Source organism: Sphaeramia orbicularis, chromosome 10 (genome assembly GCF_902148855.1).
Source record: "Sphaeramia orbicularis chromosome 10, fSphaOr1.1, whole genome shotgun sequence".
In the NCBI taxonomy this organism is placed as follows: Eukaryota; Metazoa; Chordata; class Actinopteri; order Kurtiformes; family Apogonidae; genus Sphaeramia; species Sphaeramia orbicularis.
Genome location: NC_043966.1, coordinates 53,599,568 through 53,623,858, shown reverse-complemented (window position 1 = coordinate 53,623,858; position 24,291 = coordinate 53,599,568). Strand labels below are relative to the sequence as shown.

The following is a 24,291-nucleotide window of genomic DNA, read 5'->3' as shown; positions in this document are numbered from 1 at the left end:
AGAGGAAGATGGTTCCAGAGTTTAGGAACGGCTAAAAAAAAAAACCCCAGAGGTTCAGGAGCTGCTGCAGTAAAGGCACGCTCAGCCCTGAACTGGTGCGTAGTTCTGGTCCACTCAGGCGCAGCTGGAAGGACTTCTTCATCAGTTTGAAATGATGTTAGCGTTCAGAAATGGTAAGAGGATGAATAAAAGACTGTGGAAACACTGGGTCCAGTCCCCACAGGAACACTGAAACCCTCCACCGTGTCCACAGGATGGAACAGTGCGTCAGGTGGAAGGCAGATTCAGTGCAAGACGACGACGTCCTCCATAATAAATGTGCTGTAGGACATCTGCCAGGGGCTTTTGGACATTAGGTTGTGATTCACTGGAAGCAAATACTGTAGCCAGGGTTCAGCGAATCAGCTATATAAACAGAAACAGAATAGTTCCATCATTAATATGACAGGTATAATATGAATGAATGAATGAATTAATTTATTTTTGGTTTTAAATCAATCATTGTACTCAGTACATTGATTGTAATAAACATAAAAACTCAAAAAGGAATATTCTAGAAGCAAAAGCTTATTTTCTTGCCTCTCCTTTTCACCTAATCCACTGCATACATGAACTTAAATATGTAAAGCATCGAGCATTCACACCATAATAATAAAAAACAAATTTAAAAAAACCAACAACAAAAAAACATATCTACCAACTCAATTCAAGATTTTTTAAAATAATTTTAAGCTCAAGGCATTTTTTATTTTTTTAAACTGACATGAGCTCAGGGGCAGGGCTGTAAGAAAATATCAGTTCTGCAATATATTGCGATATTTCATTTTATAAAACTGTATTGATATTAAAAGTTCTGTATCGATATTTTAAGGTATTTATTCAAATGCAGATATTGTGGAGGTTCATCTTAGTTTTCTTGTTTTTCTTTTTTGTTTATATTTCATCTATTCTTATTTCACACTCTTTTATTCAATAATGTTCGTTCCTTTGTCAGGATTGAACTCAAATCCTGTTCTGATGTTAGTTTTGAACTAATAGAACCTGAACATTTGAACAGGATCTGAAACTGGAATGTCTGTGAAACAGAATTTCAGTTTGAACACAGTTTGAACATTTGATGATAGAACATTAGATCCTGTTGGGATCAAATACAAATGTGTTTAGTGTTTGTGCAGATTTCTGCTGGAATTCAATTCTTCAAGGAAATAATCATTTAAAAAAGAAACAAACCAAAAACTGCCTTTTTAACAGTATCATGACATATCGTAGGGTGATCCTAGTGTTGTGATTTGAATCCTATCGCCAGACTCTTGTCAGTACACAGCCCTATTCAGGAGGAAGGAAAAGAAACAGATCCTTTTAGTCTGTATTATCAGATACCCACAGCAGACTGATGATAAAGAAAAGAATGTGTTTGTGTATAATAAGAATAATAATAAGAAGAATACATTGTATTTGTAAGTGCCTTTCAAGACACCCAAGGACACTGGACAACAAGATAAAACAGACAATGCATGAAATACAAAGAAGTAAACAAATAAATAAAAGAATAAATACAATCTATAGAACTGAAGCTGTGTTCAGAGGCACTGCGTTAACTTTTACATCCTTTGGGTTTTTGTTAATGACACACATGAGACTGAATACCTGAGGTCAGATTCAGATCTGACAAGGTCACATTCTAAAGACTTTTGTATGTAGTCTGTACATGACTTCATACATTCAGTATCTACTGTAGGAAACGGACTATGTGTTCTGTTTCTGTATTATCATGTATTTTTCAGTCTGACCTGTAGTTGTTTTATATTGTTATGGAGCAGTTGTTAGAACACAACACTAGGTGTGGACCCAAATGCATCGAGACTCCAGGATCAGTGGTCAAAAAAAAACATTTATTTTACAAAAAACAAAGCACAAAAGATAACAAAAAGGGAAAGCACAACGTGCTCTACAAATAACCTAAAAAAAACTCTAATGAACTAAAAGATAAGTACAACGTACTCTATAAAGCCTGAGGGGATAATACAAGGGACAAGATTCAAAATACTTAACATGAGATGGTCTTCACAAGATCACAGATACGACGCACGGACAAGAGACAAAGGAAGCGGGGAGAATATGTAAGGGAGGCAGGGATCACAAACAGGTGTGGACCATTATGAGGAGACACCAGGTGCAGGCAATGATGGGACAGGGAAGACAAAGACAAGACTGAACGAGTGCAGACAGAACAGGAAGGAAACTACCATCACCAAAATAAAACAGGAAGAGACAAAAACCCAAAACTAAATCAACATAAACGTCGACGCATGACAGTAGTCAGCAGCACAGCATCAGCTCTGTTTAACCCTCACTGTAAAAACCATAACTAGTAATTCTTGATTCCACCAAAGTTTTCAAGTTAAACTGACTCAGAAATAAAACTTTCCATTTACAACCTACAAAAACTTGTCTGCCCAGCGAATTCCTCTCATTGTTGTCCTAACTAAGATTTTCTAAACAGCGCAACAAAGATGATCAACTTTTGAGTAGATTTTTTGAGTGAAGTTGGGAACCAGTGGGAAACCCCGTAGATGACGTGTGTGTGCACACAAGGTCTGAACAAGTCTGAACTAGACCAGGGGTCACCAACCCTGGTCCTGGAGAGCCACTATCCCACATGTTTTAGATGGATCCCTTTTCCAACACACCTGATTCAAATGATAATCCTGTCATCCAGCTCTGCAGAACCTGAGAACGACTGTCAGGTGTGCTGGAAGAGGGAAACATGGTTTTTACAGTGTGCTGAAACTGGACCAGTCCAAGGGAGCTCTGGACACAAAATAAATAAGATTTCAGATAATGTTCAGTTGTGCTTTGTTTTATTCAATATCTATTTATTGAGCATTTTTCAAATATAATTACAGTAACATACATTTTCCTTTATTTATATACACTGCAAAACGTTACAACCCCATTTAGTTCTGTCCACTTATTTTTGCTCTTCAACTCGAAGAACTCCAACTAGTTTTGGATTTTCCACTCAGCTGTTCTAGTTTTCAAAAGTTAATAATAATAATAATAATAATAATAATAATAATAATAATAATAATAATTATTATTATTATTATTATTATTATTATTATTATTATTATGTAAGATTTTTGTCACACATAATTCTACATTGACAAATAGGTGAATGGTGACTGTTAGCAGGGGAAGGTACAGAACGGTGGTAGAATGGAGAGTTCATATTGGGGCTGTCAACTGTTACATAGAACGTCATACAGCATCAGGCCACACAGGTGTGCCAAAGCCTCTTCCACCAATGGGGTCAAAGGTCAAACACCCAGAACATCTGTTCTCGGAGCGACCATCTGAAAACACCCTGAGTCACAGTGGCTTTGCTCAGACTAGTGTGGACGTCCCAACTCCTCCCAGACATTTGGCTTCTCCTAAAGCAGGGCTGTTCAGATCCAGTCCTTGAGGGCTGGTGTCCTGCATGTTTCAGAGGTCTCCCTCTTTCAGCACACGTGGAACAGGGAAACCTCTAAAACATGCAGGATAGTGGCTCTCTAGGACCAGGGTTGCTGACCCCTGCTCTAAAACATGCAGGATACCGGCCCTCAAGGCCTGGACTAGCCTACCTCTGGCCTAAAGGAAGGCCTACCTCTCATCTGTAATAGTGGTATGTTCCTTTGACAAAACAAAGCGAGGTTTTTTGAATGGATAATGTAATGTTGTGGGTTGCTTTAACTTGAAACTTGATGTTTTTATAAAGCAGAAATGTGTTTGTTTAACTAGCTAAGTCAAGTTTTTTGTACTGATAATATAAAATAAATATTTGTTTTAACTCACAGTTTTTAAGTTGTAACAACAAGTGATTAATAGTTGAATGAACTTTCATAACTTTGAAAAGAAAGTTGGGACAATGAGAACATTGTAGTGAAGTCAACTTTGAGAAAACTCAAAAATCTCTTGCATCTTGCCTTGATATTTTACGTTTTCTCAACTTTTTCTTTTTTACAGTGTGGCAGTAGATTTGTGGTTGGCCTCACTAGAATTTACAATAGAACAGACACACTTTATTTGGTTTATTCAACAAGAAAATCTTTAATTATTAAGGCAAATATGTACCATTAAAGAAAGACAATCAATGCTGGCCTAAAGAGAATTTTGAGTGGTGCATATACATAGTTTTATGTTTATTCAATAAGAATATATTAATTGTGTCAAGGCAGAAAACTATGTCATGAAAAAAAAGACATTTATTGTTGGCTCAACAAGAAAATCATGAATAGGAAAACAAAGACTTATTTTGACAGAACTTTTATTTCAACTAGAAAATCCTACTTTTGTCAACAACTCAAGATAAAGTTGAAAAACCCAAAAATCTATCGCATCGAGCTGCCTTGATATTATGAGTTTTCTGAGCTTTAATTTTTTAACAGTGCTGGCAGAGTCACGGATTAAATTAAAACAAAAGACCACAGATGATTTCATGTTCAGTTACAGATTTACGCTCCTGCTTCAGCAGATTATTAAATAATCTGTCATATTAATACAGGTTCCACATTCAGTCTGATTTGATCTGCAGTGGGTCAGACCAGTCAAATAAGAACAGAAGAACCTAGAAATAATGACAACTCAGAATTTTTGTCTTTGTTTTAGTGTAAAAAAACAAAAAAAACAAAAACAAAAACCATTAAATTATGACAATACTTACTTTCATAAACTATCCAAACAAAAAAGATGTGAATAACCTGGAAAAAACAGAAATTTCTCAAGAAAAATCAGTGTGATTTTCTCAGTCTTCTGCCTCCACTTCTCATTAGTCCATGTGCATTCTGGATCAGATCTACAGACACTAAACACTGAGGAACAGGAAGAAAAGAGTTCAAATTGTCTTTAATTTTCTTTAGACATTTCAGATTCTTCATATTTTTTCAGGTTATTGCACTGCACTCAATAAAACTGTCTAATTTGCAGTATGTAAAAATCTGTAATTGCAGGACAATAATTTATATATATATATATATATATATATATATATATATATATATATATATACATATTAAGCCTGTAACCAGTACACATACTGACCAAACCGTTTGGGTACCACCTGTTCGGTTCGGTCCACAGCTGAAACCCAAACGGAACCGTATGATGAGAAAAGAAAAGGAACGAAAGACGTCAGTCGATGCAGAACTTTAAATCCACGCAAGTTTTACACGGACATATGGAACTAGTGCACACGACCCAAAATATTAAATAGCAGCTGATATAAGGTTAAAAAAAAACAAAAACAAATATGTGAACCTGAAGGGAACAGACTGCAGAACCCTCCAGCATCAGTCCAGTCCAGTTTGGATCAGTTCAGGTTCAGGTGAAAGACAACAACAAGGAAAGAGAAGATAAGACGAACGCTGTTTGGCCCCTAGGAACTACGGTAGTTGTAAAACACACTAGCTCTGTCTGTCTCTCTCTCACACACAAACACCACACACACACACACACACCGCTGTATAACATGTAAAGTATGTAAAGTTTCACTTTCGGTTCATGCCAGCGTTAGTTACGTTAGTTATGGACCACACCCCCTCGCTACAACCCCCCCACCCCCGTGTTTCTGACGAATCACACCCTGCACACACAACACACACACAACACACACACACACACACACCACACACACACAAGTAACACAAGTGTCCTAAACAGTTTGTTCTCTGTCCTAAAATAAATAATTTGGTTAATTGTGTTGTCAGTGTTTTCTCTTCAGTTTGTTAAACACAATACCGGTTTACCCTCTTGTTAATGTTGCACTTCATGTGGAATTTTTTTATTTTTCTGCAGATGGTGAACTGACAGAACTGGGATTAGATTTGTGTTGTTTGTTCGAAACTATCTTTCAGGGAAAAGTGCAATACTAATGTTTAAAATACATTTAGTAATATTTTATTTATTTTATTTTCTATTTGATTTATAGCAGCAGAATGTATATTATTCCTGTTTTCTATATTATTTGTCTCCAAAAATTTGGGGAAAAATGCTCAAAAATTCATAAATGCATTAATAGAGATTTTGAGGGTTTTCTTTCTTCCCGTACCAAATCGAAAAAAAAATGACCGTGGCTGTCAAACTGAAAACGTACCAAACCGAAAATTTTGTGTACCGTTACAGGCCTAAAAAAAAAAAAAAAAAAAAAATATATATATATATATATATATACATATATATATATATATATATATATATATATATATATATATATATATATAGTACTCCTGTACATATCTACTCACTGTATAAATACTTCAATTTGTACTTTCTGTACATATTACAATGTAAAAAGCCACTGTAAATAATATAAACATAAAACATAAACATATATTTTTAATAGACAGGATCCACACACCACTCACTGTATAAAAACTCCAGTTTACACTGTACGTATCACATTGTAAATCCAGTGTAAATCTCCACCCGTTGTTGTCTCTGTCTCTAGTGGACTGTTGGTCTACATTGTGTCCAGGTCCACATGTTGTTCTGGGTTCATGTCGGAACCGTACGTCATGAGCAACGTAAAACCTGAAGCCAGATTCCTTGTATGTGTTCACATACTTGAACAATTAAGCTGATTCTGATTCTTCTGATTATTCACATTTTATTGGTAAAGGGTAGTTTGTAAATGTAAATATTTTCATAATTTAAAGTTATTTTTTGCACTTCAAAGTTGTCATTATTTATAGACATAGTGTAATTTTTTTTTGTTCCATCCAACCCAGTAGTAAATCTGCAGTCATTCTTCTGTGTGGGTTCTTCTGCTGTTATTATTGGACTGTAGATCAGATTGGTCTGGATGAGTTCCACAGCCTGGACTGTGGAATTTATACACTATGTAAATTCATCCCAGGGGTCGGACTGGAAACTTTGGTGGGACGCGTTTGGGCCCCAGGACACATGTTTGAAACTTGTGATCAACTGGGATTAAATTTGTACAGTTTCATCGAACAAATATTAGAGTTTAGGCCGTAAATGTGGGTCAGTGTTTGTGCTGTTCCAGAAGGTCTTGGTCCTGACGGTTCAACACTGTGTATAAAAGGCGCTGAGGCTCCACACAGGCATTAGAGCTGAATACTTCTGTACAAAATGGTGCATTGATTATCAGGCCAAAATAATCACATTTCTAATCCAAAGTCTTCGGTCCGTTCCTTTCTTTCTGCTGCTTTGCTGCTCGTTCTGCTTTAATCCTCCTCTCATTCCTACACTCCTCATGTGACAGACTGAGAACAACAAATCACCTCAAAGTGTCCCCAAAAATAGTTTTCCACGCCACAGCCGGCAACGAATTACAAACATTGAAGCCCCATAAAAAGTCTTCTTTCAGAATTTAATAAACAGGTTATGAGATTCCCATTGATTCGTAAAGTCGGGTCCAAACATCATCGGCACGCACACAATATCGACACGCAGTTCGATCTGTCCCACTTAAAAGAGAATTCATCAAATGGCAGAGCATAGGACATGGAATTTATGGAAGATTTTAATATATCAGCTTCAGGGATCCCACAAAGCAGGTCTTTAAGTGGACTAGTCCAGTGGGTCTGAACTGGTCTGGACTCAGGACCCACTATCAGCCCTCAAAGACCAGACCAGACCCACATGAAGAAAAGTTCAATGTCTCAAATGTATTTCACAGATGGAGTGTTTAAAGCAGGGGTGTCAAACATGCGTCCCAGGGGCAAAATGTGTCCCACCAAAGGTTCCAGTCCGACCCCAGGGATGAATTTACACAGTGTATAAATTCCACAGTCCAGGCTGTGGAACTCATTTTAGTGTGGGTTCCACATCCAGACCAATCTGATCTACAGTCCAATAAGAACAGCAGAAGAACCCACACAGAAGAATGACTGCAGATTTACTACTGGGTTTGATGGAAAAAAAAAAATTTACATTATGTCTGTAAATAATGACAACTTCAAATGTTTGTCTTTGTTTTAGTGCAAGAAATCACATTAAATTCTGAAAATCTTTCCATTTCCAAACTCTGCTGTACCAATAAAATGTGACTAACCTGAACAAATGTGTCCAACCTGAAATGTCTGTATTAAATTCAGTCCAGTTTGAACTCTTTTCTTCCTGTTCCTCAGTGTTTAGTGTCTTTGGAGATCTGATCCACACTGTAAAAAAAAAACAAAAACAAACAAAACAAAAAAAACGGTATTATTCTGGCAGCAGGGGTGCCAAAAAAAATACTGTAAAATAACAGAAAATAACCATCTCATAAAAATATGGTAATTTTCCATAATTAAAATACAGTTTTTGCCCTAACTTTACATGAGATTTTTCTTTTTTTTTACTTTTTAATGTTTAAGAATATTTTCATGTATTAAAACAATCCAATTCCCTATAAATACATATATATATAAATAATTTTCAATGAGACCTCAGTTGTCCAATCCACTGATAAAAACTGTATTTGGACAGTTTATCAGTGCTTATACATGTTATACATTCACAAAAATACATTTATTCAACATTTTTGTTGTGAAACCTCCTGTAATTACACAAGATATTTGTCAATTAACAACAAGTCTGGTTCAACTGACAGAACAAATACTTCTGTTACTGGTTAATTGTCAGTATTTATCTGGTTTTATTTTTTTTTTACAGTATTAAACTTTAATTAACAGTTTATCTCATAAATAGAAAAGAAATATTTGTGAAATTCGACACATTTGCAGATGTATTTAACTGTATTTTTCTGTGGAAAAAGAAAAATTTCTTTTGAAAAAACTGAAATTTTATGGTTATTCACAGTTACAGTTTTTTCCTGTTATTTCCATTTGACATGTAAAATCAGTTCTGTTTTTGTCATTTCATTGATATTTTGTCTGGTATCTTAAAATACAGGAAAAATCTTCAAATAAACAGTGAAAATTCTGTTAATTACAGGTTTATTTTTTTTTTTTTTTTTTTTTTTTTACAGTTAAGGCACAGTAGAAATGATTAAGGTTGAGGCAGAATTTTTGTTAAAATCGCGCTTATTTTTCTCAAGAAATTTCTTTTTTTTCAGTTAGTCACATCTTTTTTGTTTGATAGTTTATAAAAGTAAAGTATTTGCATCATTTGATGTTCTTTTTGCACTCAAACACAGACATAAACTGTTAGTTGTCATTATTTATCGATTATTCTGTTCTTATTTGACTGGTTGGGTCCCCTGCAGGGTGAATCTGTGTCCTTTCTGAGGCAGTGGCTGACCAGTAGGGACCTTCTGATAGAATCCAAGCAGGACCTAATGTACGGAGCTTAGTGTTAGAGCTGAATCACTGCTGCTGAGGTGAGCTAGTGGAGTCCTGTTTTACCCCACCCACCCCCACCCCCTCCCCGGCCTCCTTAATCCCTGCAGACAGAGGTCATTTCCAGAACACCTCCCCACCTACAGCTGCCTCCAAAGCCCCGTGTCGTGTCGGAGCTTTAATGGGGTTGCAGATGGGCTGCGGCGCCCACATGACAACAGGCCGATAGTGGCGTTAAAGCCGACGACAGACACAATGAAGAAATGAGGGAGAAATTGGAGGAGATGGGGAAGGAGATAGAAATGAAGGGAACGGAGGGAAAGAAAGGAGCAGAGTTGGGTCTGACCATATTCACACTCATGTAGAGCTGGGAGTCCCAAGCGGATTTCAGACTGAGAATGGTTCCTCCAGCTCAGGGCTGCCAAACTCCTTTTATTTCAGGGGCCAAATTCAGCTAAATTTGATCTGCAGTGGCCGAACCAGTAAAATAATAACACAATAATAAATAAATATATCACCTCCAAACCAAGGTATTATCGTTAACGAAAACTAACGAAATGCCGAAAACTAGAATTGTAAAAACATTCTCGTTAACTGAAATAAATAAAAACTATAATTAAAAGAAAAAACACAACTAACTGAAACTGTATTGTGTGTTTACAAAACTAAAACGGATAAAAATTATGGATAAATTCCCTTCGTCTTTGTCAATGTCGGATTGATACGAAATCGATTTATTTCGCTTGAGCAGTTTTCTGTGCTGTCACCATACGACACTTTTTGCTCCGTCACTTGTGGTTTCAGTCGTCTTCTGGTCCCCACTCTACCTGGAAACATGGAGACTAAAGCAGCAGAGTCCTGTCTGGGATTGATTTGAATACGACCACAGAGAAGAAGAGAAAGAGACCACTGAACTACAACTAAACTACAACTAAACATTTAGAAAAAAAAAGAAAACTAATAAAAACTGGTAAACCTGCTCTAAAAAAATCGGACCAATGGTCCTGTATCTTAGCGGCCAAATTCAAAGCTTAGGTAAATGTATCCAGATCCATTTCTTCTCCCCCAGTTCTGTGTATTTATTCTATTACACAAATAGTCCATGTTTTGCTCATATTCCAATCAGATCTGTAAAAAATTCAAATTCACACTTGATATCATTGATACTGATTTATTGGATCAATCCACTTCCTATCTCTTATAATGGGAACATTTTTCAAAGTGGCACCAAATCCAGAATCAGATCCGGATCCAAATAATTTCAATCCCTTGTGTTGACATCATCATACAGAAGCTGTAGACCAAGTCTGAAGTCAATCAGAACTGGAGTTTGGGAGAAGAAGACGATTGAAATGTTTTCCCCATAAGAGCCCATGTGAAATTTTGCGTCAGTTCCAGATCCAGAAGAAGATCCTGATCAGCATGTGGACATTATGTTTGGGTCATCTCCCCATCAGGGCTGGACTGGAGACATTTACACTGGAGATCATTTAGATTTACTGAGTTACTGCATCCATCAACTTCCTATCTCTGATAATGTGGACATTTTTCAAAGTGGCACCAAATCCAGAATCAGATCCAGACCAATAATTCCGCTAACTTTGTTGACAGCATCATCAGAAGCTGTATACCCAAGTTTGAAGTCAATCGGAATTGTAGTTTTGGAGAAGAAGACGAAATTTTTTGTAACGGACGACAGACGACGCCGGACGTCCCATGATGACAACAGCTGTTGTCTTGTCGGCCGTAAGCTAAAAATCCAAAACTATTAAACCTTGCTCCAAAATTTTCTCTGTTTTAGAGTGAAAAATGTAAATGTACATTATGTAAAGGTTTACATCTACAACTATCCTTTCAAAGATGTGAATAACATGAACAAACTGAATAAATCAGTGTAATTTGAACACTATTCTGCCTCAGTTTATCATTTCCACATGTTCATTAGAACTGACAGATCACAGTGGATCTACAAACACATAAAACATTTAATAACAGACAGAATATTGTTAAAATTGTACTTACTTCTCTTCAGACATTTCAGGTTGTTCATATTTGTTCAGGTTATTCACATTTTTTTTTTGCAAAATTGTACTTTGTTTTAGTGTAAATACATGAAAATATTTACATTTACAAAGAGAAACATGTGGAGTTGTCATTACTTCTGTGTTATTCTGATAGTATTTGACTGGTTCTGCCCACTGGAGATTGAATTGGTCTGAATGTGGAACCTGAACTAAAAGAATGATTAATATCTTCAGTATAATTTTTGCATTTCACAAATTCATCCCAAGGGGACCCTTTGGTGGGCTGGATTTGGCCCCTGGGCCGCATGTTTGGCACCTGTGGACTCACGTATAATCAATATTGTCGTCACAGTTAATATCTTTTTTTTTTTTGTTAAAACATTCCGGTCTTTGCTGTACAACAATATAGAACAAACAGCTTTTCATAATGTAATACACTGACTCCAGACATAATGATGTTATCAAATGAACACTGAATTTCCTCTGAATTCCAGTGCATGAAAACAGATGCAGTCATGGGTCAGCAGCGTCTGGATGGATGGAGTCCCAGTAATAGCATTAACCTCCTCTGACTGTGCACACCAACACTGACTTCTGGATAAAAGGGATTCATACGTTTTCACATGAACACGCCGAGGCACATTTTTTCAGATTTGGATGGAAAAACACCAGCCTATGAGCCTGCATGGACATGCAAGCTCTGCTGTAACACAGTCTGGCACATCGCAGTATCCCATTTCATGGCTGGGCTTTGAAGAGCCTCAAAAACAGGCAATGTGTGAAAACTCAGCCTTTTCCAGCAGCACACGGGCGAATCTGCACGGGAATGTACGCCCAATGTTTAACACCACATGCAAGTACGGAAATTAGACACACTTCAGAGGTGGTGGAGACTGGAGTGAATGTGGAGGCACAGATTTAAAGTATGTGAGGAGGACGAGTGTGGACTGGAAACAATCTAGTAATCACAACACTAGGACCACCATACGATAGGTCACTATATACCATGAGACTGTTAAAAAGGTCGTTTTTTGTTACCTCCACCAGGAGGTATTGTGATCACTTTGCTTTGTGTGTTGGTTTGTTTGTTTGTTTGTTTGTTTGTTTGTTAGCAACTTTACAGGAAAACTCTTCCACCCATCTTTCCCTAATTGTCCCCACAGATAGGCCTAGGCCCTGGGACCAACCCAGTCAGTTAAGGATTATTATTATTAGAGCTGCAACCAATTAATCGATTAGGTGTTTGAAGTCAATGCAAAAATTCTCGATTCAATTAATCGACTCGAATTGATTGAAGGGAAATATTCTATTGCAGTTTTCCTGAATTGAAGCTTCTTTGTGCGTCACAATAAGCGTCCGTGTGAAACACCACAGTGGAACCAATGTTTAACAGCAGAGAAATGAAGGAAACAAAGCTGAGGATTCAGGAGAACTGTGGTTGAATGATTTTGTTGGATCACTGAGTCGACTAATCAGTTGCAGCTCTAATTATTATTAAGCACAAAAATCTGCCAATGGAGTCAGAAAAAAAATATTCTCTAGAATTCTAAAAACAAGCAAAAAGTCTACCAACCAAAAAAAAACATAATCTGCTTTAAAACTAGACAAAAATGATATAATTTCTCATTTTTGTCGTTTTTGTACAAAAATTATTAAATTATGAAAATCTTTCCATTTCCAAACTCTCCTGTACCAATACAATGTGACTAACCTGAACAAATGTGTCCAACCTGAAATGTCTGTATTAAATTCAGTCCAGTTTGAACTCTTTTCTTCCTGTTCCTCAGTGTTTAGTGTCTTTGGAGATCTGATCCAGAATGCACATGGACTAATGAGAAGTGGAGGAAGAAGACTGAGAAAATTACACTGATTTTTATGAAGAAATTTCAGTTTTTTCAGGTTATTCACATCTTTTTTTTTTGGATAGTTTATAAAAGTAAGTATTTTCATAATTTAATGGGTTTTTTTGCACTAAACACAGACATAAATTGTCAGTTGTCATTATTTCTGGGTTCTTCTGTTCTTGTTTTCCTGGTTGGGTCCACTGCAGATCAGATCAGACTGAATGTGGAACCTGACAGAACAGGAGTCTGGGAGCCCTGTGTCAGAGGCACGCATAGCAGGGCTATGAGGACAGTACAACAATGTTCATAGATTAATCATCTGGTTGATGAATATTAGGAAGCAACGTCAAATGCACTTGATGACAGGAGGGGACGGCGGTGGGTGAATGGATTAGCCCCTCCCACTTGTGGTAGTTTTACTCATATTTCTTATTCCATGTGAATTGTCCATTCAAATGACCGTTGTCCTGTGGTGAAGTGGCCTAGCCCACATGTCCAGCCAGTCCAGTCCAGTCCAGTCCAGTCCAGTCCCAGTAGTGTTTAACATGTCTGTCTGTGCACCTGAAAACCTCCGCCCCAGATCCCAGTCCTCCTACAGAATGGTCCAAAACCATTCAGGTTTAGAATCTTTTCACAAATGAAGGCACTTGATGTGCTTCATAAAAACTACTCACATGCTGCGTAACAATAATCTTTGAACATGATCAGTTATTGGACGACCTTGGTGTAGAGCTGAGAACATCAGGACTTTCATGTCCTTTGTTCATTTCTTCCATATTCGATGGCTTTCCTTCACTTTAGTTTGGAACACTAACGTCAGATTTGTCTTTTTCTAATCAGTCTGACAATACAACCAGGAACTGCACAATAGGTCATAGACCAGAGTCCAAATTTTGGAGGTACATATTCAAGGAAAGAGAAGTGACTTTCATGTTCAAAACTATATTATTTGAGTTCGTTCATGACGTGGGCGAACTATTCAGTGTGTTGAATATGATGTAAGGAGGCAATGGTCATTTTGGTGAATTCTCTTTTCATATACACTATATATATAATACTGTTCATCAACCAGATGATTAAGCTACTAACATTTTTTATATTTCCATATATTCCTGCTACGTTGCTTATCTTCCCTAAACCAATCAGACGTCCTGTGCCTCTAACAAGAGCTTTCAACTTTCTTTTGCTTCTGAATCGTTTGTTATACGCCAATTCCAACAGTATACACACACACACACAATATACATACATATATATATATATATATATATATATATATATATATATATATATATATATATGTATGTATGTATATATATACTTTTTTAAGGATGTAACGATATGAAAATTTCATATCACAGTTATTGTGACCAAAATTATCACAGTTATCATTATTATCACAGTATTATTGAAATTGTGCTCAAAATGTTCAAAAGTACTAATACACACTGAAAGAATTTAACCAAGTTGTATTTTGAAAAAAAAAGAAAAAGTAATAATAATAATAATAATTGGCACAGTGTCCCTTCTGTGTCAGAAACATTCAAATATTAACCCTTAGTGGTCTGAGTCTATTCTGTCTGTTTTTCAGTCCTTTTGATTTTGCCTTTATATACTATATAAACAAATGTTTACTATACCCATGTTTGGGATCTGTTTTTTCAGCACAACTTCATTTATTTCATCTGGCTATTATTTTTTTCACTTTAACCTACTATAAAAACACAGAAGAACAAAAAACACACAACAAATATATTTATATAAAATTCGATTTGAAAAATGTACATTTATTTCATAAACACACAGATGCTTAACGAACCTTTTCAAAGACTTTAAAAGTGAATATTGGTTCCAAATATTAAGTATATAAAATTAAAATTGTAATAAATCAAAACTATGCTCAAATATTTGACAAAAAAGCAGATCGTTACATAGGCGTTTTCTCTGGAAAAGTGCGGCAATCAAGCACGGTTATCATGAGAATTAGAATTTAAATGGTAATACTGTCTGCAATTTTCATATATATATATATATATATATATATATATATATATATATATATATATATATATATATATAATGAACTGTAATGACCTTTCCCCAGAAGCCCATGTCCAAACCTGCTCCACTGTGGAGTTAATCACTCACCTGATGGATCACAAATTCAACAGCATGGAAACACACTGCTGCACAGATGGAGTGATGACAAGTACCTCTTGAAAATATGCCTTTGTGAATTCATTTGTCTCTTTTGTTCTGCTCCGAACTGAAATCGACTATAAACAGAGCTGATACCGCTGTGAGCCACTGTTTAACTGATTAAATCCTTTCTATTCATTTTGCAGTTGAACATTGTGGCTGTGCAGATCCATGTTTGAAACATGAGGAAGGTTTGACAAATATGGAGAGTTTGAATGTTTCCAGCATCAAGTGAAATGAGTCTAAGCTGTAAAATGTAAATAATGTTCAGAACCTGAAGACATAAATATTGTAAATTCTCTGCATAAACTAAGTATGTGTAACTAAATGAGCATGCTGTTTGTCCAAACAGATGTTTGTGTGTTTGTTCCAGATGCAGGGTGAAGGCACAAACTGAACTCAACACTCGTCTGAAACAACAGCTGCTGGGTAAATGGAAACACACAGTTAACGATGGTGTGTCCAGACTGAGCACCTCCCATACACAGGGAAGTGTACAAACATGAATACACATGGGCCTGACCTGGGTATGGGCCTGACCGGGTAATGGGCCTGACCCGGGTATGGGCCTGACCCGGGTATGGGCCTGACCCGGGTATGGGCCTGACCCGGGGAATGGGCCTGACCCGTGTATGGGCCTGACCCGTGTATGGCCTGACCCGGGTAATGGGCCTGACCCGTGTATGGGCCTGACCCGGGTAATGGGCCTGACCCGGGTATGGGCCTGACCCGGGTATGGGCCTGACCTGTGTATGGGCCTGACCCGGGTATGGGCCTGACCCGGGTAATGGGCCTGACCTGGGTAATGGGCCTGACCCATGTATGGGCCTGACCCGGGTAATGGGCCTGACCCAGGAATGGGCCTGACCCGGGTAATGGGCCTGACCTGTGTATGGGCCTGACCCGGGTAATGGGCCTGACCCGGGTATGGGCCTGACCCGGGTAATGGGCCTGACCCGGGTGTGGGCCTGACCCGGGTATGGGCCTGACCCGGCTCCGACCCGCTGAACCCACTGGGGCAGACAGGACATGCACCTGTTAGTGGGTCTAATGGGAAGGCCCGTTCTTTTGACTAACTCTGTTCTTTCATCTGCTGGGAATCGATTCATCAGTTTAAAAAACCTTCAGTGGGTGCTGGTTGTAATCTGCCGCTGCCAAAGTGCCAAACGCATGTTTAACCCACTACGACACTTTACAAACAGAAGCGACAACAGGTCTAACCCTTCAAACCCTGAAAAACTGAATACAGAGTTTACACTAGAATGTCAGCACGGGTACTACTGGCAGTAATTAACTGTATTAAGTATGACTTAGACCACAGGTGTCAAACATGCGGCCCAGGGGCCAAATCCAGCCTGTAGGATGAATTTGTGAAATACAAAAATTACACTGAAGAAATGAACAATCAATGGTGTCAAAATCATTTTAATTCAGGTTCCACTTACATTCGTCCTCAGGTGGTTCAGAGCAGTAAAATATTATCATAATATCCTATAAATAATGACAACTGCAAATTTTCTCTTTGTTTTGTTGTAAAAAAGTAAAATTACATGAAAATGTTTACATTACCAAACTATACTTTTCCAAAAAAATGTGAATAACCTGAATTAATATCAACAAACAGAAATGTGTTAAGAAAAGTAAATGCACTTTTACCAATATTCTATTATTATGTTTGTATATTTGTAGATCCACCGTGATCTGTCAGTTATAATGTACACGTGTAAAAGAGAAACTGGGGCAGAATTTTTTTTTTTTTTAAATTGCACTTATTTTTCTTTAGACATTTCAAGTTGTTCTTATTATTCAGATTTTTAAGGAAACGTTGTAGATGTGAACATTATCATAATCTAATTTGACTTTTTTCACTGGTATTCTTTTGCTGGTTCAGTCCACTGGAGATCAAATTGGGCTGAATGTGGAACTGAACTAAAATGAGTTTGACCACAAGTGACGACAAGTGACAGATCGTTAAATATCATATGGTGCCGCTAGCTAAATTGCTAGAGCTAAATAAATCGATTTCATATCAATCTGACATTGATAAAGATGAAAACGAAGGGAATTTTAGCAATAATTTTTATCCGTTTTAGTTTTGTAAACACACAATACTGTTTCAGTTAGTTGTTTTTTTTTCTTTTAATTCTAGTTTTTTATTTATTTCAGTTAACGAAAATGTTTTTACAATTCTAGTTTTTGTCATTTCGTTAGTTTTCGTTAACAATAATAACCTTGCTCAATACTTGGTAGTACTGATGGAATTCAGTCGGGTACCAATAAAAGTACCTAATTCGGTACCAATATATTAATATAATAGTTTTGGATTTTTCATTGTAGTTTAGTTTAATTTAGTTTGATTTTTTTTTCTCTAATTCAGTTTGTTTTAATTCATTTTTAGAGCAGGTTTGCTAGTTTTTTATTAGTTTTCTTTTTTTTTCTAAATGCTTAGTTTTAGTTTAGTTTTAGTATTAATTTTAGTTTTGTCATATCTTTTATCTTCTTCGTTGTTGTATTTAAATAAATTCCAGGTAGAGTGGGGACCAGAAGACGACTCTAATAACAAGTGACGAGAGGTGACGGACCGTGAAGTGTCATATGGTGCCGCTAGCTAAATTGCTCGAGGTAAATAAATTGATTTCGTATCAATCTGTCATTGACAAAAGATGAAAACGAAGGGAATTTTATCCATAATTTTTATGTTTTAGTTAGTTTTATAAACACACAATACAGTTTCAGTTAGTTATGTTTTTTTCTTTTAATTTTTATTTATTTCAGTTAATGAAATGTTTTTACAATTCTAGTTTTCGTCATTTTGTTACTTTTCGTTAACGATAACCTTGGTTTCATGTGCCGTAGTCGTCTGTATTTGTGTCCCATTTGCATCGGTTTATTTGGGCCTTGAGCCTTGTAATCCCCCTGTAGACCTGGTCCCCCTGTAGACCTGGTCCCCCTGCAGACCTGGTCCGCAGCCCAGACTGAAGGACTGTAAATTCACTATCGCACACATCCAGTTATCTCACAGGCTGAGGCGTTTGGACCCTCAGGTGTCATGAATCTCTCTCCTCGGCTCCCGACGACCCAGACAGTGGGATTACAATTCCACATCTATTACTCACACTAAAGCTCCTAATTCCCCGTTACACAAAGCAGAAACAACCTCCCTCACAAGCGCTCCAAAAAGTCAAGGAATGAAAAAAAAAACAAAAAAAACAGAAGGAGTACTTTCCACAGTCTTCTGTACCAGAGCCAAACGGCCTGCGGTGACTTTGAGACGCTGATGAACCGGAGCTGCAGCGCCTCCGCCTCACACAGCAACAGGAATACTGCTCCTGACGTGCCTTTAACACCAGGCATTTCCAGGAATTATCCCACACCCACACCTGAACATATGCCATCAACACACACACACACACTTCACTGGGATGGAAAAAAAACACATTTCATCCTGTTTACCTAAAGCACAGGTGTCAAACATGCGGCCCGGGGCCCAAATCCGGCCGCCAAAGGGTCCAGTCAGGACCCAGGGATGGATTTGTGAAATGCAAAAATTACACTGAAGATATTAACAGTCCTTTTAGTTCAGGTTCCACATTCAGACCAAATCAGTCTGCAGTGGGCAGGACCAGTCAAATACTATCAGAATAACAGAGAAATAATGACAACCCAAATTTTTCTCTTCGTAAACAAATATTTTCTTGTATTTACACTAAAACAAAGTATAATTTCGCAAAAAACTGTGAATAACCTGAACAAATATGAACAACCTGAAAGTCTTAAGAGAAGTCAGTACAATTTTAACAATATTCTGTCTGTTATTAAATGTTTTTTGTGTTTGTAGATCCACTGTGATCTGTCAGTTCTAATGAACATGTGGAAATGATAAACTGAGGCAGAATAGTGTTAAAATTACACTGATGTTTTCAGTTTGTTCATGTTATTCACAACTTTTGAAAGGATAGTTTGTAGATGTAAACCTTTTCATAATGTAAATTTCCTTTTTTTTGCTTTAAAACACAGAGAAAAGTTTGGAGTTGGCATTATTTCTACATTATTCTGTTCTTATTTCAGTGGTGTGGCCCACTGCAGATCAGATTTATCTGAATGTGGAACTGAACTAACATGAGTTTGACTGCCCTGTACTACAGAGCAGAAGTAGGCCCAGTCCCAGTTCAACCCTTAGCCCCTCCCCCTCCATTTTGTGCGTCCACCTGAAGGGGTAGGGGTGTCCTGATTCTCAGTGCGTCGGAGGGGAAGGGCTAAGGGGGAGGGGCTAAGGGGTGAATGGGTTTGGGCCATAGTCATTCAGTTCATACTAACTTCATCATAAAAGCCATTACTAATGTCATTCTAATTCCATTCAGTTCCAGTGGAAGCCTGAAAGTTCTCAGACTGACACCAGGAAGATGAACCCGAAGAACTCTGCATAAAGATCCTTTTCCACCAGATCTGTTGTTCAGCGCAGGAAGAAAGTTGTTATTTTTACCTTTGTGATTTAATACTGAGAGCTGGTGTTTTGAAAATCTTCTGCAACTTGACAATAAATTGTAAACTCCGCTGTATGAATATACATGCAGACTGACATGCCTTCAGACTTAAGCACAAATATAACAGGTTTTTTTTTTTTTTTTACCAAAGATATTTCAGACCATTTTTATTCTTGTGCTGTCTCATGTCTGTTTGGGAGCGTATGCCTCAGTATTTCAGTTTTCTTCTGTTTTTTTTATGCAGTACAGGCCTGGTATAGACTGCACAAACTACTGAATCATGTCATTTAAATGGAAAACAGACTGGGTTGGTGAACGCACAGTAACTAATTCTGAACCAGATGTGTGGCTGTGTCTGATTTTTAGACACAGTTGTAAATAGTTTTCCTAATAAACACCTGAGGGATTGCCCGCATTTTCATCTAAATAGTTGTATATAATATTAAACATTTGCCAAATTTGTAATGAATTGAACTGAATGAATTTAATACATTTTAACCAACCATGAGGTTTTTCTGTTGTAATAATAGTAAAAACAGTTGTGCTTATGTTTACAGTGATTCACCAGCTCCCGTTTGGTTTTAGTTTAAAAAAAACAAAAAACAATAAGGCTACGGCTACATCCACAGTACTGAGGTAATAAATATGGGCATGTCTATTCCAAGGTTATTATCATTAACAAAAACTAACGAAATGAAATTAAAAAAATGAATTAAAACCAGAATTGTAAAAACATTTTCGTTAACTGAAATAAATAAAAACTATAATTAAAAGAAAAAAACATAACTAACTGAAACTGTATTGTGTGTTTACAAAACTAACTAAAACAGATAAAAATTATGGAAAAAATTCCCTTCGTTTTCGTCTTCGTCAATGTCGGATTGATATGAAATGGATTTCTTTGTCTCTCTCAGTTTTCTGTGCTGTCTCCATACGACACTTTTTGCTCCGTCACTTGTGTTCACTTGTGGTTTCCAGTCGTCTTCTGGTCCCCACTCTACCTGGAAACATGGAGACTAAAGCAGCAGAGTCCTGTCTGGGATGGATTTGAATAGGAGCACAGAGAAGAAGAGAAAAGAGACCACTGAACTACAACTGAACTACAACTGAACTACAACTGAACTACAACTGAACTACAACTGAACTACAACTAAACTACAACTAAGCATGTAGAAAAAAAATGAAAACTAATAAAAACTATCAAACCTGCTCTAAAAAACGAATTAAAACTAACTGAATTAGAGAAAAAAAGTCCAAACTAAATAAAACTAAACTAGAATGAAAATCCAAAACTATTAGAACCTTGATAGTGTGACGCTGAAATGTAAATTGTCCATTTCCTCCATTTATCGTGACTCTGTTCTTCTTCACTCCTCAGTCTATGCGTCCGAATCTCCAGCTCAAATATTCCATTCACTGTTTGTATCCAGTCGTTATTGTAGGGGGTTCTAATCTGCACCATTTTTTTGGTAATAGCCTTTTTACAGGTCGCTAATAGTATTTTAAACAAATATCTATCATTTTTTTCTTACATTATTACTATTAATACATCCAAAATACACTGTTGTGTAAAATTTACTGCCGCGGGTGGTAGACGTCTTTGGTCCCTTTGACGCTCTTCCACTCTGTCCTCTGGAATGTTGAATTTATGTCTCTGTCCTGTCTGGGATTTATTTAAATACGACGAAGAAGAAGAGAAAAGAGACGACTAAACTGCAATTAATACTAAAACTAAACTAAAACTAAGCATTTAGAAAAAAACGAAAACTAATAAAAACTAGCAAACCTGCTCTAAAAACAAATTAAAACGAACAGAATTAGAGAAAAAAAGTTAAAACTAAATAAAACTAAACTATAATGAAAAATCCAAAACTATTAGAACCTTGCTCTATTTCCACAGAGCCAATCAGAAGTTCTCATTTGTCCTGTTCCAATCAGCTGTAAGGACATGTTGTCCCAGATCCAATCATGGACACTGTTCCATGAACTCACTGTCCTCTTGTGTCCACAGTTCTGTGCTCATACATAGGTTATACGCCCCCCTCCCTCCATACACACCACACCCACATTATGTCAGTCCACTACAGTTTACTATGGTTTGGTCCTTTGGTCACATGACACCGGCGGTATTTTTGTCGAATGGGTCCCAGAGCGTAAACATGTCCCTGAACTGAATCATTTTAAAAATATAAAATAATATAATGAATGAAGCGACCTTAAATATAACAAATGAATCCTGTCCTTTTGCGCTCACACATCTACACCTCATCAGCTGATCTGTTTGATTCAGAGGTAACTGTGTAGTTAATAAATATATTCACTTCAAAAACAAAAGGCAGAGTTTGACACAAAGACAAAAGCAACAGTACGACAAAAACTACTCACCATCAGTACAACAACACTACAGTAATACTTAGAATGCCAATAATAAAATGGGGTCAGGAGGCAAAAAAGGTTGGGAATCACTGCAATAACATGACTGCACTGTAAAAAAAAAAAAAAAAAAATCTGTAATTTAACAGAATTTTCACTGTTTATTTTAAAGATTTTTCATGTATTTTTAAGATACAGGAAATATATATGAAATGACAAAAACAGACTGTGATTTTACATGTCAAATGGAAAATAACATGAAAAAACTGTAACTGTGAATAACCATAAAATTTCAGTTTTTTTAAAAGAAATTTCTTTTTTCACAGAAAAACACAGTTAAAATACATTTGCAAATGTATCATAATTTCACAAATATTTATTTTCTATTCATGAGATTAAAATGTTAATTTAAAGTTTAATACTGTAAACAAAATAATAAAACAGGATAAAATTACTGACAATAACCATTGTTTAAGTATTTTTTCTGTCAGTTGAACCAGACTTGTTTGTTAACTGACAAATACCTTGTGTGATTACAGGAGGTTTCACCACAAAAATGTTGAATAAATGTGTTTTTGTGAATGTATAACATGTATAAGCACTGATAAACTGTCCAAATACAGTTTTTATCAGTGGATTGGACAACTGAGTCTCACTGAAAATTTATTTATTTATTTATTTATTGGTAATTTGATTGTTTTAATACATGTAAATATTCTTTGTGAAACATAAAAAAGTCAGAAAAATATGTAAACTCTCATGTAATGTTAGGGCAAAAAACTGTATTTGAATTATGGAAAATTATCATATTTTTATGAGATGGTTATTTTCCGTTATTTTACAGTATTTTTCCAGCACCCCTGCTGCCAGAATATTACTGTTTTTTTACGACTCTTTTTTTTTACATTGTGGTCACGAACATAAATGCGATCGTTTCTTTTGTCGTCATTTTGACTAAAACGCTGTGATCGTCCTTTTCCCGTTGGTCAAAGCAGATGGTAACGGCCACATTTGCACAGATCTGGTGCTAATCGTCCTCTTTTTCCTCCGTGTTCTGGACTTTTATCACTTTGGAGCCGTCACACGCCCACACCAGGAACACGCCACATGTGCTTACAATGAATTTCCAATCCACCTTTTACAGAGACGCACACAGAGACAAACGGTGTGAACTTGACTTTCAGACTCTGCCTTTACAAACCCATGGAGGTGGAGCAGTTCTCTTCCTTTTACTCAACCACTTCATCACTGCACCTGTTACACATGGATAATCACACTTACGCACACTTACACACACACACACACACACACACGCATACACACACACTCCTACACACACAAACACACACATACACACACACTCCTACACACACAAACACACACATACACACACACTCCTACACACACACACATACACAACACACACACTCCTACACACACACACACACTTCTACACACACACACACACACACACACACACTCCTACACACATTTAAGCTCAGCCAAACACTCACGGATGGATTTTTTTTTTTAAAGGTAGCACTGCAGGTTGCTAGGATACCATTGGCGAATGACTTGCAGTGTTAGCGTGTTAGCGCCGGCTGCTTCCCTTCTTCTAGGTATGGCAGGGATTTGAGAGTGTTGGCGGCGAGGTGCAAACGGCTGAGAAGATAAGGCCGGAGAAAGCAGCGCTTAGTGGAGGGGGGATCACAGGGATCAGACTGAAGGGACATAAAGAGTGGGTCCATTTGAGCCCGGTTCCACTGGGGGGGGGGGGGGCTTTGTCTGTCCTCTCATTTTGTCTCCACTTCTTTCAGCTTCTTCTGAACATCTTGGTTGTGGAGGTGACATTTAATACCGAACATTCCCTCCCTTTAGAAAAGCTGATGAATAACCAGACGAACCACAGGGGATTGGGTCGCATCGATAACAAATCCCAGGTTCCGTGAATGAGGTTAAAGACACTGAAGATGTGGAGCAGCAAACACCAACAATAACCAACACACACACACACACAGACACACACACACACAACAACAGCTGCAGCCATCCAGTACTGAGGTTATCCACTGATCTGAGGAGGACT

At 37.1% G+C, this 24,291-nt stretch overlaps 1 long non-coding RNA gene across 1 annotated transcript; it reads right to left on the bottom strand.

Moving 5' to 3' along the window:
* Positions 1 to 769: 769 nt before the first annotated feature.
* Positions 770 to 13,594, bottom strand: LOC115426930 (uncharacterized). Its single transcript, XR_003936406.1, has 3 exons — positions 13,524 to 13,594; positions 6,401 to 6,403; positions 770 to 781 (listed from the first exon to the last, which is right to left on the bottom strand). It is a non-coding gene; the product is annotated as an uncharacterized LOC115426930 (long non-coding RNA).
* Positions 13,595 to 24,291: the final 10,697 nt, after the last annotated feature.